The 18,438-nt window shown below is 39.0% G+C and overlaps 1 protein-coding gene across 9 annotated transcripts in view; it reads right to left on the reverse strand.

The window, feature by feature from the left end:
- The window catches only part of HDAC9 (histone deacetylase 9), a 491,942-nt gene that overhangs the window by 246,826 nt on the left and 226,678 nt on the right, over positions 1 to 18,438 (reverse strand). The window contains exon 2 of one of the 9 annotated variants that reach the window (XM_087773650.1): positions 14,963 to 15,036. The exons of the other annotated variants lie outside the window; for them this stretch is intronic. The gene's annotated coding sequence lies outside the window, so the exon portion shown is untranslated. The remainder of the gene's footprint in view (positions 1 to 14,962; positions 15,037 to 18,438) is intronic. 9 annotated transcript variants of the gene reach the window in all.

Below are 18,438 nucleotides of genomic sequence, written 5' to 3' on the forward strand. Positions count from 1 at the left end.
CTAGTTGCAGACTGGGATGAAGTTGATGAGATCTCACCACTAATTACAAGGAGGCTGACTTCAGACAGTGCCATGCTATATTTATCACCCAATTCTAAAAAGGTATGGAAATCAAACGCCATAAAGCTGCATGACTTGGGGTCACAAGGCTGAACAACTGTAGATCCTGTACTCCTTGGAACAAGGAGACTAAGGATTCTTTGTTAGTCAACAATGACATATATACAGCCGTATGCCATATATGATACAATTTTGTACAAATACATTTATACTGATAGCATATTATTGTGGCATAAGGTGAAGATCTCACCAGTGCTACTGGGTGGGATCACCCTTTCTGTTCACAGGGGCAAACTATTACAGCGAACAGTTAACAAGAAAATCATTAGGGATCATTTGAAATCCTTTTTTTGGAACCACCTGACATCATTTTTGTTGCCACTCACTTGAAATCTGGCTTATTGAAAAATGTAATTTTTGACTGGAAATGATGTTTGATAAGAGGATATTCAGCTTTTGATTCCTGTATGCCAGCCAAAGGACACAACATATATATCCAGATACACAGTTTAATACCACAATAAATGAAATACCCAAAAAAAAAAAACCAATAAACTTTGTCCCTTCTGCCATTCAAACCCTCAATGAAACCCACTGAAACAGCACCTTATGACTTTCATCCAATGACGGCCTTTCACAACCATCTGAAGACACACACAAAATCTTGCCAATCACTCAGAAATCTGGCTAAAGGTCCCAAACTTCCAGAACTGAGTGAAAATCCTGTGGCTTAATACACAGTTATCTGCTACAGCCCCAATGTCCTAAGAAAGCACCTGTGTGTGAACTATAAGAAAGATCTTCAGAATTTGGTTGGTTCCTGAAAAATGGCTCCCCACATGGAAATACTCCAGAGCACAGCAGGTAGAGAAATTAGTGCTCACTTCAAGTATTTCTGAGGTCTCAGAGAGACATTAACTCTCTTCTGATCTATCTTCTGCCTTTCCAGTATGGATTTGCTGATCATCTTTCCCTCAAATGAAAGAGGGAGACTAGATGGAAAATTACCCACTAAACCTTCCTAAATAAAGCCCTCTGCTGAGACCTTACAGGGCATGCTTTCCCCATGTGTGTTCAGTTCCACATGTTTCTGAGTTCAAAACACTGCTACAGCAATGAGATTATCCTGATAATGCCAGGCAGGCTCACAGGACACAGGCTTCAATGCAGTGCCCACCCAGGCTTAAACCTCTGCTGGCTTTTCCAATTTCGATATCAAGCTGGTGGATACACTCAAATAGTTACCTTCTGCAACCTCCCCTCTGCAGAAACTGCCATCACAAATTTCCCCATTGCCATTACTACAAAGAGAGACAAAAAGTAACTTACTTGCAAAGCAAAAGCCATTCTGACCTGAGAAGTATGTCTTTTTCTGAAATAAACGTTACTCGGTTCTAAGAATTCGCACAACTCATTTCCTTTGCTCTTCCTTGACAATGTCTATTTAGAAGAGATCTATTTATTCCTCAGCACATTTCACAGTTCCTGTTTCTAAATGAGAATCATATTAACAAAGGGTAGAAAGACACAAACATGTCTCAGGAAAGCAAGACTGATTTCTATAATGTATGTACAGCGTTGTTTCCAGGGGGGGGAAAAAAACCAAAACACCAAAACCTTCAAAGACAGGCATCAGTTAGCCTTTCAAGACCTACTGATCCTACCATGAACTTGCCAAAAAGGAGAGAAGCAAGTAAAAGGGTGTTTAAGATAAAATGACTAATTGAAGATAATTTGATTACACTATAAACAGTTTCCAATTTACCATTTATAAATAAATGTTGAATCTGACCTTCTTCCAAGAAACAGATCTGCAACTATTTCATGATAAATCATTGTCCATTCACCTATTATTGTCACATTGGACTACAAGCACTTCTTCCTTCCTGTGATACAGTGGACTCCCTGTTAAGTAATTTCAAGCTGATATATTGTACTTTCCAAAAAAAAAAAAAAGGAAAAAGGAAAAAAAAAAGGGAGACTGAAAGGAATCCACTTCCCACAAACTCACTCCATGCATATTTGTTACTCTTGTCTCATCATTTTTCTGCTCAAACTAAACCACCTATGTCCTATTTCATACTGCAATACTTTCAGCAAAAAAAAAAGTTCATACACATACAAACCTTCTGAAAGAATACAGAGGACCAAGCACAGAGAGTAGAAAGAGCAAAGGAACTGTGACAAAAAAAAGAACCCAGACACAACCATATTTAAGGAGACTATGTAGTAAAATTCAGATTTTTTTGTGTCTTTTGAACAGATACTGTGAATTTTGCTTTCTTCTTATGGTCTTTATAAGCTCTCCACCATCACCTCCAGGTACTACTCTTGGCTATGTAACCTTCGCTGGCACCTCCCACTGTGAAACTTTACCAGTAGGGTCACTGAACCAGTGGTATATGTTGGCATGGGCATGCAGAGCTGTTTTCATCCCTTCGCTGTGGTTTCCTTTTCCACAGTAGGCTACCCAATATTCCAAGGCACAGTCTGAACCAGTATAAACTTCCTGCTAAATGACTGCGGTTCCAGTCCTCAGCCCAACCTTGGGCACCGGGGACTGACCACAGTCTCTTGGGTACAGAAGTATCAACATGCTACTGGAGTTGCTGAGTAAAATGATTAATGCATCGTAATACCTGTATTTTTTGCTAGCAGAGTATGTTCTTAATCATTTTCTTAGGCTTTTTGGAATCTGTAGCTTGCACTGCCATAAAAGAATAGAATGAAAACACAAACCCATGAAGGTTTCTTCTCAAAATACTTTTTTGGCCACAACATAAACTCCACCACATCTCTGTATGCCATTAAAACAAGTAATCTACTTGAAAGTAATATCATTTGAAAAGTATCCTTAAAAGTGAAATTACTGAAATTTTGTTACATTTATATTTTATAAATATACATATAATTTATAGTCATGTTAATTTTAATACTTTTTATTTTACTATTAAAACATTCCACAAACACACACAATTCAGTTGAAAGCTGCAGAAGCATTGGGGTCTGCTGTTGTAAAACAGTCAATCTAAAAAGGAAAAGCAACTAAGAAACAGGTAACATCAACTTTATTTGAAGTTTACATTTGAACTTTATATATATATAAAGAGAGCTGAATTAAGAAAAGGACGCTGTAAGGCCACACCAAGAGCTGCAAAACAAAGAATCCTTTGATCATACTAGAATAGAATATCTCTTATATAATGTTCCAGTTAATGGTTAGTATGGAAAGCTAAAGAAAAATGGCTCAAGTATAATCATTATTCCTAAATCCGAGAAGAGCTTAAAATTACACCTCGGGGAGCTAAGCTGCTTCACGCTGCGCGTAAGCTGCACATCTCCTCTCCCAGCAGCTCTCGCCAGCCCTCCCGAGCAGGGTGCAGACCGTAACAGATCAGCTGTCACGATCCTCTCCCCGGAGAAAAGGAGGAGCTCCCCGCTCCTCTTTTATGAAAGGAGGTGAGGCACTGGCTGAAGGCGCTCTGAGTATGTGTGGTGTGAATCTTAATGACAGTCACATGAGATATGCCCACCGATAGCCCCGATTGCCTTCATAAACCAGTATGTATTATCAGAGTCCATAAGAAATGAGTGTGAGTGCTGTATAACAAGCAGGAGCTGTGTAAGCAGCGAGCACAAGGAATTATTTCTTCAGAGATGAATATGGATCCCACCTCCCACACTTAGCTAGTAGAACATAATCCTGTATTTAATACAATTAAGCCAATTAACACCACATGAACACTATTGTAAAACTTGAGTTAGGTAGCCTTGTGCCTTGGGAACAGCCTTCATTCAGCAATGATAAAACCACTCTTACATTAGGCAGAACTCTTACAGCACAGGAGCACCACTTAAGATCAAAAAATAGCCCATGATAACTGATGTTGACAACTCCCAGTAGCAACCTCCCAGCCACTTCAGTGACCGTTCTTGCAGCCTGTGAAAGACAGAGGCACCAATATGAAGCTAATAGTCTTTAGCTAGTTTCAATCTAAGTAAAGAAAACCATCTGGCGAGAAATGTCAGCCAGCAAGCCACAGGGCTGTTAAACTGCTTTGCTGAGGCTGGCTGCCACTGGGGCTGCATACTAGGGGTGATGGGGTGAGGAGGGGGTCTGCACTGCTAGACAAGCCTCTGTTCCCCCACTGACACACCAATTTCCCTGTTGTACCCTCTTTTCTCCCATTCCCTGCTGCATGAGTCGGCACAGTATGGAGCAGGAACAGTCAGGTAAGGACAGACCAGTGGAAGTCGTGCTCTTGGTCTTTCTAAGACTCTGGTTGGGGTCCTCTCCCAGTACTTTCCTGCTTACAGATGGCTTCATGGCACTGGCACACATGGTAAGACAGGGGAATAACTGAAATAATTTCTTCCTTTGTGATCCATAAGGGGCACATAGTAGAAGTGCTTCCCATAAGTGAGCTGGAGAAGAAGGGAGAGAGCATGAGAACTTCCCAGAATTTATTAAGACAGGGTAATGGAAAAGGACTACAAACTGCTAGTGTAAGGCTGATGGCTCTAATGAACGACTGCCCTATGGCAGACTTTGAAGTCTGGGTAAATTGGACTGAAATAATCCATGTTGGCCAACTGTTTATCCACTTATGTGCCAATTGCCAGTATCCTTCTGATGTGATAGTTAAGCATCTTAAAGAACAATGTTTTAAGTCTCTCTTCAGCCTAAAGATGTAAGTAACGATCACAAGTAAATACCTACTGCTTTCACTTGAAATTCCTACAGATTTTGCTCACATCTTTTGGCCAACTTCAGCTGGCTGTTAACCCTTACCAGGGTACTCACTCGTACAACACTTCTCTTAGCCCAATAGTCCTTTCACACTGTTTTGCTGATCTATGATTCCACTGTGAGAAGCGTATTTTCATAAGGCAGATTATTTCTTCAGAGAGAAAAGCTTAAACGGGTGAAAAGGCATGGAGGGAAGTCATGCGTTTAACCCCATCTCATGTGAAAATGGGGCGGGCTTTCAGTCAAACAGATGTACAAAGATCTGCAATTTTTTATAGTATTTACAGAAATAAAAGGCATTTGGAAGAAAATCTGTGCCTCTTATGTTAATTCCTAACCTTTCTCCTGCCCCCTTTGACCCACACTCTCAGCAAAGAGTCCTGCTTAGAGTCAGTCTGCCAGTACTCTGAGGCTATGGCAGTCCTCTGGAAGTAACTCAACTCTGCACATTCAGAAAAGGAGGACTGGCGTATACTGCGTGGCCAAGCCTCTTTTCTGCTCTCCCTCTCTCTGCAGGGACAGAGCGGAGCAATGGCAGTGACAAATCTACTGGCAGATGCCGTATTTACTCACAGTGAGAGTGCAACCTCTCTCACATGGACACCTTGCAACTTCTGTCTTATATGGGCATATATATTTGTGCATATACAAACTAAAAACCGATTGAAAACACTGGAAATTTTCCTGCTACTACATCTTAATATTTGGACTGATATGAATTCGCGGTCTCTGCAAACAATCTTACGAAATGTCTGTCTGGGTTTTAAATTGCACCTTTCAATTATCAGTTTAATCTACTAATGCGATACCTCAGCAATTTTTTGTGACTATTGCATAATTTGATAGTCAGAAATGTCACAGTGCAGTTATATATATGCAAGTTTGCTCTAATGCCAGCTTCCCTTCTGAAAACCACCATACGATTCACTTTTCAGATCATATTAATTAATCCCTCATTGGATTAAACTGCTATGGTTTGTTATTTGTTATACTGTTAGCAAACAGCTGGGTTTTACTAACTTCAGTGTAGTTTGTGTGCAACTTAATATCATCACCATTACGAAATCCTTTTAAAGTTTAAAAAATGGCCTGTAATCTGAACGTCTTGTTGCATGGCATGTTTAATTTATAAGCAGTTTCATCTGTATTCAGTATTTTCCCCCCACATTTTTGTTTGCAGTTTTGATGGCAAACTACAGATAACAGAGCAGTCAGCTCTACTGTGACAGTAAAGATACAGAGCAGGTATCGTTTGCTCAGACAGGTATGCGTAAGACAGTGGAAGCTATGTACAACTCAGAGCACAACAGCTCTTTGTGGATAAATGATGAAAGATATGATTTCTTCCAGTGAGCAGTAAGTATGCACAACAAATAGCTGTACCACTGTTTATTTTAAGAATATACCACAAAATGGGTATGCACGGCTGTTATCTGCACTTCTGTTACTGACCATTTCAGTGGTGTTTCTATAAATATTGCACATAAGCAGCTATAAAGACAAAGATTTAAAAATAGGTCATAGGCATTAAGAGCAGATTATACCGTACAGGTGGGAAACAATGATTTCTGGCACAAGTACAGATTATGTCTGTGTTCAACATGTGGGAAGTCTCCATCAGCACAGATCAGCTGCCACCAATGCTGAATGAACCCATGTCACTGCAGAGCACAGCATGAATCTTTGAAACAGCTCTATTGCCTTCTGTAAGATATTTTTGTATCTCAAGGGAGTAAAAAGTCAGAAAACAGAAACATCTTTAATGTGGGTTGTGTGAATAGTCCTGTAATGTGTGCCTATAATAAAATAAGATTGCATCTTCCTGATTGTTGCTGGTACTGGGTGAGGCACTACAGAGAATTACAAAGAAAAGACAGACTTGCCATTCCTAGAAAATACAGTCACAGCTAGGACAATTCAGGTATAACAGTGCCTCCAAGGCTAATTTCCCCAGGGGAACCTTGTTTATGAGTGGCAAACAGCGCAGTATGGTTCGTTGCTCTTGAGAACCCAAGCTGCACAGCTTTTTTTATCTCGAGTGGGATGGGCACCAGACAGGTTAAGGCCACCTCGCTATCCACCAAAGAATCCTAACTGCTTTCCTAAAAAGCACAAAATAGGAACCATCCTGGCTGTCTGCTTCCTCCCAAGATGCATCTTTTGGACACATCATTCTTCTGTCCTTGTCTTGCCAGTTCTCTTTAAAGGAAACATAAGAAAGGAGAGCATGGCCCCAAACCAGCAACAAGAAAGCAGTCACATACTTGCCACACTTCTTACAGGTGACACTTTCTTTAATACTTTAATAAAATCTTACAGTCTTATAAAGTTCAATATATTTATTATCATGGAAAATATGACATATATCAAACCTTTGCTTCTCTCAGTCATATAGTTTCAAAATAGCAGCTTTTCCTTTGCAACTAGCAACTTATTCCTCATTTCTTCAGCTTTTGCTTTCTGTCCTGCCCATAAAGCAGAAAGAAAGGGAGAAGAGTGGAAAACCTGTCCAAACAGCACCTCCCACCATTGTAATATGTCCAGTGTGAGCATCCATAGACAGATTTACAGAGGAGAAACTGAAGCTCAAATTAGGATTCATAGTATAACATAACTTAAATCCCCTCTGTTTTTTGTCAGGAAGAAAATACAGAGAGAATATGCAGAACATCAAGAAATTAGTGTTTTGCAGAAAACTAAATCTCACACCGACTTCTAATTTACAGCCCAAATTGTTAACAATCAGTTCAAGATTGATAGCTATACCTAAAGATTCATACGCATTCACAGAAAGGTCCCCATCAGACACACCTCTTAAAGGAGTAAAAGATTCCCCCTGTGGTTTTCAGTCCCTGGCCAGGACGCCACAGCCACATTCTTCAGCAGGAAACCATGCAGGGGAATGCAGAAACCATAAATATTACCAGAGATCAATTGCCAGTTGAAAACAGTTGCAGAGACAATCTATTCCTTCAAAAATGTTTGTTCATTCATACAGAATCCAACTGATGTGCTTTAAAAACCTCTTCCTCAACAGATTTCTTAGACATCTGTAATAATCCCATTTAATGCAATATATTGGCTTTTTTGGCTATTGCTACTAAGTACTCAACTCTGCTAATCGTCTTAACGTTTTATTTCGTTAAGAAGTGAACTGGTCTACAGAATTTGAGAGAAAATGTTAATCAACTGCATAGATGTATATTTAAATAGAATACGGTTATTAAATTAGATTTTAAATTGGCACTAACTTCAAGTAGACACTCAAGAATAGGAAAAAGTAGTTTTATGGCTGTTAGTCTACATCAAACATTGAATCACAAACGCTTGTTTTTTCCAAAGGGATTTTTCCTCTCATCCATTCTCCAGCTCCCTGCCACATTCCCTGCACTCAGCTTCTAATTCTCAGCTCCTCGCCATCAACACAAGCCCAGCGTTCCAGTTTATCCTGTCAGGTTTTTCTCCTTCCCACCCAGGCAAAGCAGGAAGAGTAACCGAGCACAGGAATGACAGATGTCCTTTTGGTACTTGGATCCAGGTTCAGATTCAGGCTATGGCAGCCAAGAACTAGAACAGCTGAGCTCTGAAGTGGAGCACATTCACTGCAGATGAAATCTTCAGGTTATCTACACAGTTCTACAACTTTTGTCATACAGCAACTGTGGGTTTTGGTAAAAGACTTTGGTAAAGCTTTATATTGGCCAGATGTTTACAAAAATAAGTAAATAAAATGCACTTTTCTAGTATGCCAGTACTTTTCCTTGCCATGACAAATTCCAAAACTTTTGCTCCTGAATACGTACACACCACATGCTCCTACAGATCAGCAGAAATTTTAATGTGAGCACTGTACATGAGCCACGGCAGCAAAGCAGGTAAGGTGACTTGTGACAGGCACGAGACTGGCTGGGCATGCCTTGTTGCAAGCTCAACATACCTGTAGATGAGTAGTTGTAAACCAGTCATTCAGCCTCAGGAACCCAGCGCCCATGAGACTACACGCAAAACCCCACTGACTGTCAATGACCAAGTAGGCTTGACATTAGACCTTCTGTATTGCCTTTTTTTTGTTTTGTTACATATGTCTGAAATTTATCAGAAACCCAAACAAAACTCATCATCTTTGAAAAGCTACTTGCCCTCAAAAACTTCGGCTGGAAAGGAAAAATCTGGTAAGATCCACCACTCCCAGTCTTGTGTACTATAGGCAAAAAAGCACAGGTCACACATCCATGAACACTGAATTTCGGAATTTGGGGGGCAATTCTGACTGCACTGAAGTGAATATAAAATCTCACATGTACTTCAACAAGGATGAATTTTACACACATTTTTAAGAACTCAGTAATTTTTCAGATTTATCTTGTTATCCGTGACCCCCTCTTCTTCTGATTGAAGTAAATTGCAAAATTTTCCTTAACTTCTACTTTAACAGTCAAATAGGGGAATAATTCCAAAATTCAGGATGGAAGGTGATTTGCTAGTGAGACAGAGCTCCATGAGCTATGAGTAATTACTACGTACAAATACAAGTCTTAAAATTTCCAGTGCACTTACACGTCTTGAAGCAGAATGCAAATAAGACTTTATCTTTTTTTCTCCTCTCCTTTTTTAAATAAGACAGAAGATTTTTAATTTTTTTAAAAATTTTTTTTAGTTTCCTGAACTAAAAGAAAATGTAGAATGTTAACACTCTGGAAAACCTTTATAGGTTTGTTTATTCTTCCCCTGCCAGTGTAATATCACCAGCCTCTAGTAGCTGCTTATCATAATTTATTTAGCTCTATGCTCATCTTTGGGTTGTACTATTCCTGAACGGTGGGAGTGAGCTACTGTAAATGAGTCTTTGACTAAGCAGATGATCTGAAATCAAGGAATAGAGTACAAGAACTTGGAAGGCTCAGAATAACTGAGCGGAGAATATCATTCAGATGTCACAGAGATTTCAATTTGGCAAGGATGCAGTTTAAAAAAATCACACTTCATCGAATTCAGTGAAATCCCTTCACTGGGGAAAATGAATTGTGTAGTAGGGTGAGATGAGAACACTCAAGAAGTATATTTGAGGTTTTTTTTCAGAATTTGTTCATTTTTATATGGACGTAGGTGAAATCTAGATGAAAATCTGATTTGCATAATTCCTGAAAGTGTCTTGAAATACACATTAATTTATACCTTTGGGCAAATCTTTGACATTGGTTAAAAAAAAAATCCTGTGTGATACAGAGAAACACAATCCAATATGTTTAAAATCTCAATGTATATTCCCCCTTAGGATTAGTATTTATTTTGGAACTAATTTAGAATGTAATTAAGTCCTTCAAAGATCCTCAGCTGAAAAACTAAGGGTTTTTTCCTAAAGCAAACATTAAGACTAAAAAAGATACAGAGGAGGTGGATTCTACTGGTAACGCAATTGAAGCAATGCTGCTCTTAAGAAACATTTCTAGGATCTCTGTGGATATAACAGTTGATACATGGCATTAAGTTACAAAATCTTCTCACATGCAATCTTATTTCTAAGAATGAAATGTTTGCCAATGTATGATACCAAAGTTCTCATTTCTTCTAGTGAGAATTTAGCTGGAGTGTATCTTTGGAATTAGCCTCTATCAGATGAAACTTGAAAGTTCGCAGCATCAGTGCTTTTCATCGCAAGATGTTGACAGTAAGAGGTCGCATTTTCAGCAGATATGGGTAATCCCTTCCTCCTGCTATTGAAAGAGAAAGCCCTGGACTTTTGAAAAACAGAGATCTAGTGAAAACCAGAATTTGGGAGAAGTCCTTTACTCTTCAATCCAGTAAAATCCACTGACGATCAGTGTTTTGGTTGGAATGAGTAAGCATCTTCTATGGACAAAATTTATGTGGAGGAGTTTCCCCACCAAGGAGACACACAATGTTAGTTTCCCTTCGTGATACTATGCTTGGAATACACTCCCAAAATTTGTCCTAAGTAAATTATTTTAAATGTAGTCATATTAACCTGTTTTAATAGAAATTCTAAGTGTTTTACTTTTCCTGATAGAGACTTAATTTGATCTTGGCTCATCCTCCCCTGGAGTGAAACCCTACCTTACTTGGTTACTGAATACACAGAAAATTTACTGCATATTTATCATGTGTCTGAACTAATGACACCAGTGAATATCTAGTTGCCTAGAGCCAGATGACAGGGTAGGTCCGCTGACTGAAATGGAAACTTTGCAAACCTGTGCCACCTTTAACATTTTGATAGATAAAGCAAAACAAATTGGAATCCACAATCCCTCCACTTTCTGGCTCTATTAAATGGATTGTGAAACCGCTACTGGTGGTGCGTGATTTCCTAACAGTATGAAGGAAATTCAAAGCTTGAGTGCTACAGTCCTCTTTTCCACTTTGACTACATGCCAGCCTTTGCTTTCTGAATCAAGAGTTCTCCTTGTTCTTTGGACCTTCTGAAGTATAGTGACCAAGGAAAATAAACCTCATTCCTTGTCTTTCATATCTACGCTTAACACCAGCAGACACCGTTAAATCATGAAAAATTACTTCTGCCACATTCTTAAGAAAGTTAGAGGACAGTCCAACACCAATATACTTAGTACGCTAAGTATTAATGCCACTTGAAGCGAAGGGACCTTGTTTTAATCTCACTCTTGATATGAAAAGGGACAGAGTCCCCCAGAGTCTCAAACGTGGAGACGCTTTCAAGGCGATTTTGAAAAGTCACTGAAAGTAAAATCCAGCCACAGTGGGAAAGGTGGTTCCACTGGTTCTCCACGCATATCGTCTATGCTTTCTGAGTACAACACTTCATTAAGTCCCCTCATGTCTAGTGCCTATGGGCAGTAAATAACTGTGCATGTAGGTGGGATAGGCAGACTAATTGCTAAAACGAAGATTGAGTAAATAAAGTGTTTGGGATGAGGATTCCATCCTTTCAGTCTCATGGAGGCATATCCCAGTCATTTCATTCTTCAGGAATTTGGCCTTGTAAGATAGCGCATCCTGAGATGACCAAATTCAGCGTATAGAGAAATGTAGTGAAGTTTCACACTTCTTGATGATTTTAGATATTCTAACAATGACAAAATATTCCAGCTACTCCTTTCATTCATTTTTCTTTTTCTTTTATTGAGAGCTCAATAGTTACTTCACCCCACTGTCACATTACAGCTTGAAGACGTATGCTAGTTGAGAGAGGCAAGGAACATGATATTCCCCATGTTCTCTGCCAGCTTCCCTGTACAGAAGTCCAGCTGAGTCAGTCTGCAAAAGGTAAATTACCATGCTCATTCAATTCTTTTATGTCAATTACTTTTATGTCAAATTCTTTTATCTCAAATTTTTACGTGCCAACTGCAGGTTCTGGATTTTCTTCCAAGGACACTGGAAAGTCATTTCATAGAGATCAATAACAAGGACAATGTGTTTTGATTGGCATCAACAACCAGGTTAAATTCAAACTGGTGCTCTAGAGATGGAGATCTCAAGATTATTTCCAATCCCCTGAGCTAACCATGCATTCCTCTAAAATGAACTTGCTAATTCTGCCTAAAACTCATTTGTATTGCTCACTTCTCCACTGTTTTCAGCAGAGTGCTTTACATTATAAGCAACCTCTTCTACAGGAATTCTTCCTGGATGTCTTGTTGACTAGACAGCACACCTGTATAAATTCAATCCAAGTCTTCGCATTAGCTATGATCTTAAACTGCTGATCCCATTGCTTTCCTTTGAGAGTGCTATATGCAGGGTACCTCTTTAAGTTCTATTTAGCCTCCTTTCTTTTAAGCTATGTAGGCCATTCATATCCTTTGTACTACAAATAGAACAGATACAGTTAATTGAAGGCATCCCTGCTGCTGAATTTAGCCTGCTAGTCTGGTAGTCTGAAACTTCAGAGGAAGTTCCTATAACACAGAATGAAAGGCTACTTTAATTTCCTCTGACCCCCTTACAGACCAAAACTTTTTGATAGAAAGGATTTTTTTTATACAATAGGAAGAAGTAGTTTCACCCTTCCAGCAATATGTTTCTAGCACTCACATCAAGCAGAACCTGCATATCCTACTGGTGTACAAACACCAGCATACAGGAATCCTGTCAGGATACAAAAAACTAGTAGGAAAAGTTTGAGTCTCCAAAGTGAGACTTTTAACTCACTTGCAGCAACACAGAGAAAATATAGTAAAATTTGGGGAAGGTTTTAAAAACATTTAGTCACTTAAGAAAGACCTTAGATGCCCAGTGTCAGGTGTCAGCAGCTATTGGCCACCCACATGCTTTTGAGAATCCTAAGTTCCTTTTTGCACAAGTTCCTTCATGCCTAAACAATTTTGAAATGTGGATCTTCAGTAATGGAGAAACTGCAGAGTTTAAGTGCTATTTTACCTCAACAAGATGAGCTGTCCACTCGCCTATATATCTACAGGAGGAATTCCTGTAACCTTCCACTTCCATGGGGACTGTTAAAAGGTGGTATAGGTACAGTTCTTCTGTGGGTGCTCAGATTACAGTGGAAACATGCAAGTACAACCCTAGTTCTGAAACGGGAAAAATGTCAGCAGTTTCTTTGCTACTGCTTCATTTATGTGTGGTCATTATTTACCAGATTGAACTATACTATAATACACAGTTTATTCTTTCTTAAAGAAACAGGAGTTAGTGCTAGTGAGCCTGCTACTATACATAATTGATCAAATAACTTAAAAAGCTGCAGAAGCAGAAGAAATTTACCTCGTGAAACTTGATACTACTTTTCTTGAAAAGTGTACTAGAATACTACTTTTGTCGTGGTTAAACCACGACAGAACTTCAATACATCTTTAAGTAGGAGGGCATTCAGAAGCCTGTGATTTTGATAACACTGTTTCCATTTTAAACTCTACCCTATTTAGAATTTCCATTGCTGTAATGTTTTGCTCTTAAATAAGACTGAGTTTGGAGGTCTTGACCTCATTTTCTCAATTGCTTTTGCTAATTTAACAGGAAAGGTTTTGAGGTTGGGACTGGAAATACCTAGCTGTTTTATGATTCTGGATTATTTTCTTTTGCTCCTACCGTTTAATATGGTCGTGTTTCTGGAAATATTTTTTTTCCAGGTCATTAAACTGTAAAGTGCAGTGGTGGCTTTCAGTAATTGGGGGATACTATGGGGCAAATTATAAATGACCAAGTTGTTTCATTTAGAAATACACTTTGTCTGAATGACCATTAATTACTTCCCACAGAAATTTCCTAAGAATTATACATATGTGGCATCTGCATGGGGGACTCTGAGCAAGGTTGATGAATTTGAGCTGATTTATTGAAACAGACCTCAAAAAGGTTTTATCCTAAACACTGCAGGGTCTTTTCCAATGCAAGCTTGCCTCTGCAGTGGTGAGTGGTGGAAATTTTTGAGAGAAGAGGGGAAAACCAATCACCTAAGGCACATCGCAAGCAAACAACAGCAGAGCAGTCCCCATACACTATGCTCTTTTCTTCTTGGTACCATACAAAGTTGTGTCCCAGTTCAAGGACTTAAGAAAAATACATCTCCAGACAGCTATCTCACTCCACCCAACAATGTGCAGAGGAGGGGGCTCTAACTAAGGGCTCTAAAGCAAAGCCCTTAATTTCAGAAGAAATACATATATATTTCAGTGAGTTCTTCTTTCTTTCTGGATACCCAGATACACATAGTTGCATAATGCCTTGAACGCAAGCTGGGGGGATTTGTTGCCTGTTGCCCTCCGGCACCACAGTATCAGCCTTGGACGTCTCAGGCTGAGAGAAGCTGGCCCCAGAAACCCACCAAAGCAAAGCCAACCACGACACTCCAGAAAATTTCCAACTGTGCCATGACATCGGGGTGGGAGTGGGTATGTTTTGTTTTAATGAGGGCTGAATATTAGTCACATCTTTGCATGTTGTTCAACACTGTGGATAATGTTGATAAAACAGGATGATTACTGCACTAAAAGGACATTTACAGAAAAATTAGCACAGATGGGGTGAAATTATAAATATGTTGTCTGGACATCTGTGTCATTTATACAGAAAAACCTAAAATGAGTGATAATTATCCACATTTAGCAGAGCAAATGAGGAAAGCTTATTCACTGTGTAAGTAATACAGCATGCCTTTGGCCCCCCTCCAGCAAAACTATATAGGCAACAAACCTTTAGGCTCGCACTGGATACTCGTTGATTCTTATATAGGCACAAAGTAGAACTGCCTTTCTCCCATGGTGAATCTATAAGAAGGGTAGTATCAATTGAGCAGTTCAATGGCTTGCTTCTCCACATTACACACACTCATCTATAAGCTCAATATGCTAAACAACAAAGCCTTTAAATATCACTAGTAATTTACAAAGATTTACCAAATTTATAGCATGCAAGAAGAAACCACAGAAAAGAGCTGAAGGACCTTTAATAACATTAGCTACCCTAAACCGTCTTAATTCCAAATTACACATTGTTGTTCAGTTCACTAGTGGTGCTCTCAAATCAGCATTTTTTATGAGGATGGGCATGTTTTCTTCTAGTGTTATTTACTTTCCTGAAGTGTTTTTTGGTGCTGTAAAGTTACATAATACTCAGAAGATGATAGAAAGACTTCCCTAGGACTTTTAAATTACTGTCTATCATGGATGGGTTTTGAATGTACTTTCAGTCACAAGCATTTTATTTATCCTTCAGGGTGATGTGTCCTTTGAGCACAATTGTTTATTTCAGACATGGCAATAAGAAAAACGAGAGGTGGAGTCCATTTCAAACATAGCTCTCTCCCCCACGACATCAGTTTTCCTATGGATGCTGTGTGGCATCCATTATATTTAAAATGGCTTGTTCTCCTCTAATTGGATTCCAGATGATTATTTTTGCCAAAAACAAAGGTTTTCTGTGTTCTTAAAATAATTAGGCCTGATTGCAAATCAAATTATCCAATTTCAAAGGCTTGTTTCCCTCTCTGAAATGTCCATTACAGACAGACTACAGATGACTAAGCCTTGTGTCATCCCGTGGCTTTATTAGGAGAATGTTCTAAGTCCTTCACTTTCTCTGTAATCAGAACTATAATTTCTTCAGGTTATTTTAAGACCAAGCTACAGCTTAAAGCAGGAAACTCAATTTTATTCTGAGCTCCAGACATGTCGACACAGCAAAGCAGGGCTCCAGTTTTATAGGCTATCTTCTTACATAAAGCCTAACGCTGGTATTAAATTCAAGTTCTCTACGAGATGCACCATGCTGACTACTATCAGATAGCTCTCTATTCGTGGAATGAAGAGTGGCACAAATGTTTGTTTTGATAATCTGTTTATAAGCTACCCTTGTAGAAACAATATAGGCTCTGTATGGCCACTTCCTTCTCTCTCTCATTCATTTTTAAATGAATAAGGAAAACAATCTTGTACCCAAATGAAAAAGAAGAGATAACGTAACAGCAGAGATATGCCCTCAAACTACCTAACAGCAAGCTCAGAGCATGTGTTTCCATTTAGCTCTTCAGCTTTGTTAGAGGCACTTGCTTCAGAAAAATTCCGTTATGTTATGGAATTAATTCTATGTAGGCAGACTATTTACTCCTAATTCTGCTAAGGCACTTAATCATGATATAAGCTGTTATACTAATAGTATAAAGAAGGTGCAATCATCCTTCATAACTATCTATCTTTAAAATGTAAAAAAGGTCTAACAAAAGCTTTGAGAAGACATACAATGAACTTCAGAATACTAATCTGTGATGAAACGTAAAAGCAAATTAGCAGCGACACTGTAGCCATGAGGTTTTCTCGAGGCTGTGGAAAAAATAGGACATGGTTAGTACTCCACTACTTTTCAACAGCCTAAAGTGGGCCTCACAGCTAAAATGTCATCTCACATTTGATTTTCTATTGCCAGGATATAACTTAATTAACTCTTTTTTGCCAATTTGCTGTTTGTAACTCAATATTGAGTATAATTCCTCTTTGTCTTTAGTGTCTTCTCATCCTCCTCAAAAGAGCTTGAGGTTGTTCACAGTATTAACCAGTCACCTCCACCTACACCACACTACTTTCTGCACTGTTCCTTTCTCTCCACTCCCCCTTTCTCAGTTCTCCCCACTAATGAAACCTATCTCTTAACTCGCTTTATCTTTTTTCCTTTAATGTCCTTCATGCACCCTTTCCATTCTGCACTGTGTACCAAGAAGTACACAAGAAGGAACTGATGCTAACAAAAGAACCGCTTACTGCTCCAGCAATAAAATACTGCTCTTCCCAGTGAGAATCCACCCATCCTTTTCTCCTGTCTTTCTATCTAGCTTCCATACCTGTGGTTTATTACCACTGGGAGAAGCAACATAGTCAAAATTTATTATTACTTCTATCACTATTACTATTGTGATTATTAATATTGTTATTATTACTGTTAATAAATAGTTACATATTCCTAAAGCTTTATAAACTAATAACTAGATTATGTCCCTAGTGGGAGTTATCTGAATGTGAAAGGGAGGGAAAGAACAGAATGGAGCTTCCTTCTCTCCATATCACTTGTCCTTCCTTTGCAGCTCAGAAGCGGCAGGTATCATAAGGAATCATGACTGTAGTTCACGTCATGAATTCAAATTGGTGCTGACATTTGAAATACTTCCTTTAAAACTACAAAAATCAGGGACTTACAAAACTGAAAAATATTAAATCTAATGAGATGGGGTATAAAGGTATGAATGTATTCCCGAAGTCATGAATGATTCCAACTCCAGCTTACAAAAAGGATCTATATCAGTATAATAGCTTTACTTTGAAAGAGCAGCATGCTCCATAAATGAAGCTGACCTATGTAAGGCTATGGGATATCCTGCAAAAGACAGTCCAAGTGGCAGGAAGACACTTTAGGATGCAGACTGCAAAACTGCTTATTTGTGCACTTGTGTTAGATGTAGGCTTGCATATTATATTGATTCCAGTCTTGTTATCTGGAATAGCCATTCTTATGTCACCCCGGGTACAGGAATCCTTGTGTCAATGCAATTGTTTTAGGGACAAGCAAGCACAAAGAGCCAGCCAAGGCTCTTTCACATATCAGCAAGTGATATACTTGGTTAATCAGAGGCATTATTTTCACTACATTTGGCTAATGCTTTTAGTAGGTGAGCAGAGAATTTAGAGGGGTGAATTTAATCTGGTAACTTCACTGCATGGCTCATTTTAATTCAGAAAGCAAAGCAGCTCTGAACAGTGACCACAACAGAGAAACTGTGGCTATAAAGCAAATGGATTTGTCATCCCTGACCCGAGAATTACCAATAAGAAACACTTCATTGCATTTCCACTCACTCAAGCCCATTCAAACGGGTATATTCCTGGCTCTAGGTAAGCCGTGTATAAATCCAAAGCTTTGATGTTCTGCATGAGAAGATAACTGCTGAAGGCAATGAGAAATTGGTCAGTTCTGCTTCCTAGACAGAAACAAAGGATTTAAAAAGCAACAGCTAAGCAACATCACGATGCACCTCTCTTTATCCTTACCCCTCCTTAACACATCAACATTTATATGTGCAAGACTAAATGTACCCAATGTCTTGGCTGCGAGAAAGTCTGATCTCGCCACGGCGCTCAGGGAGAGCGGCAGGGCGAGGTGTCAGCTTGGCGCGCTCGGGAGGA

This window comes from Nipponia nippon, unplaced genomic scaffold (genome assembly GCF_047370975.1).
Source record: "Nipponia nippon isolate SJK-2023a ecotype South Korea unplaced genomic scaffold, ASM4737097v1 scaffold_1, whole genome shotgun sequence".
In the NCBI taxonomy this organism is placed as follows: Eukaryota; Metazoa; Chordata; class Aves; order Pelecaniformes; family Threskiornithidae; genus Nipponia; species Nipponia nippon.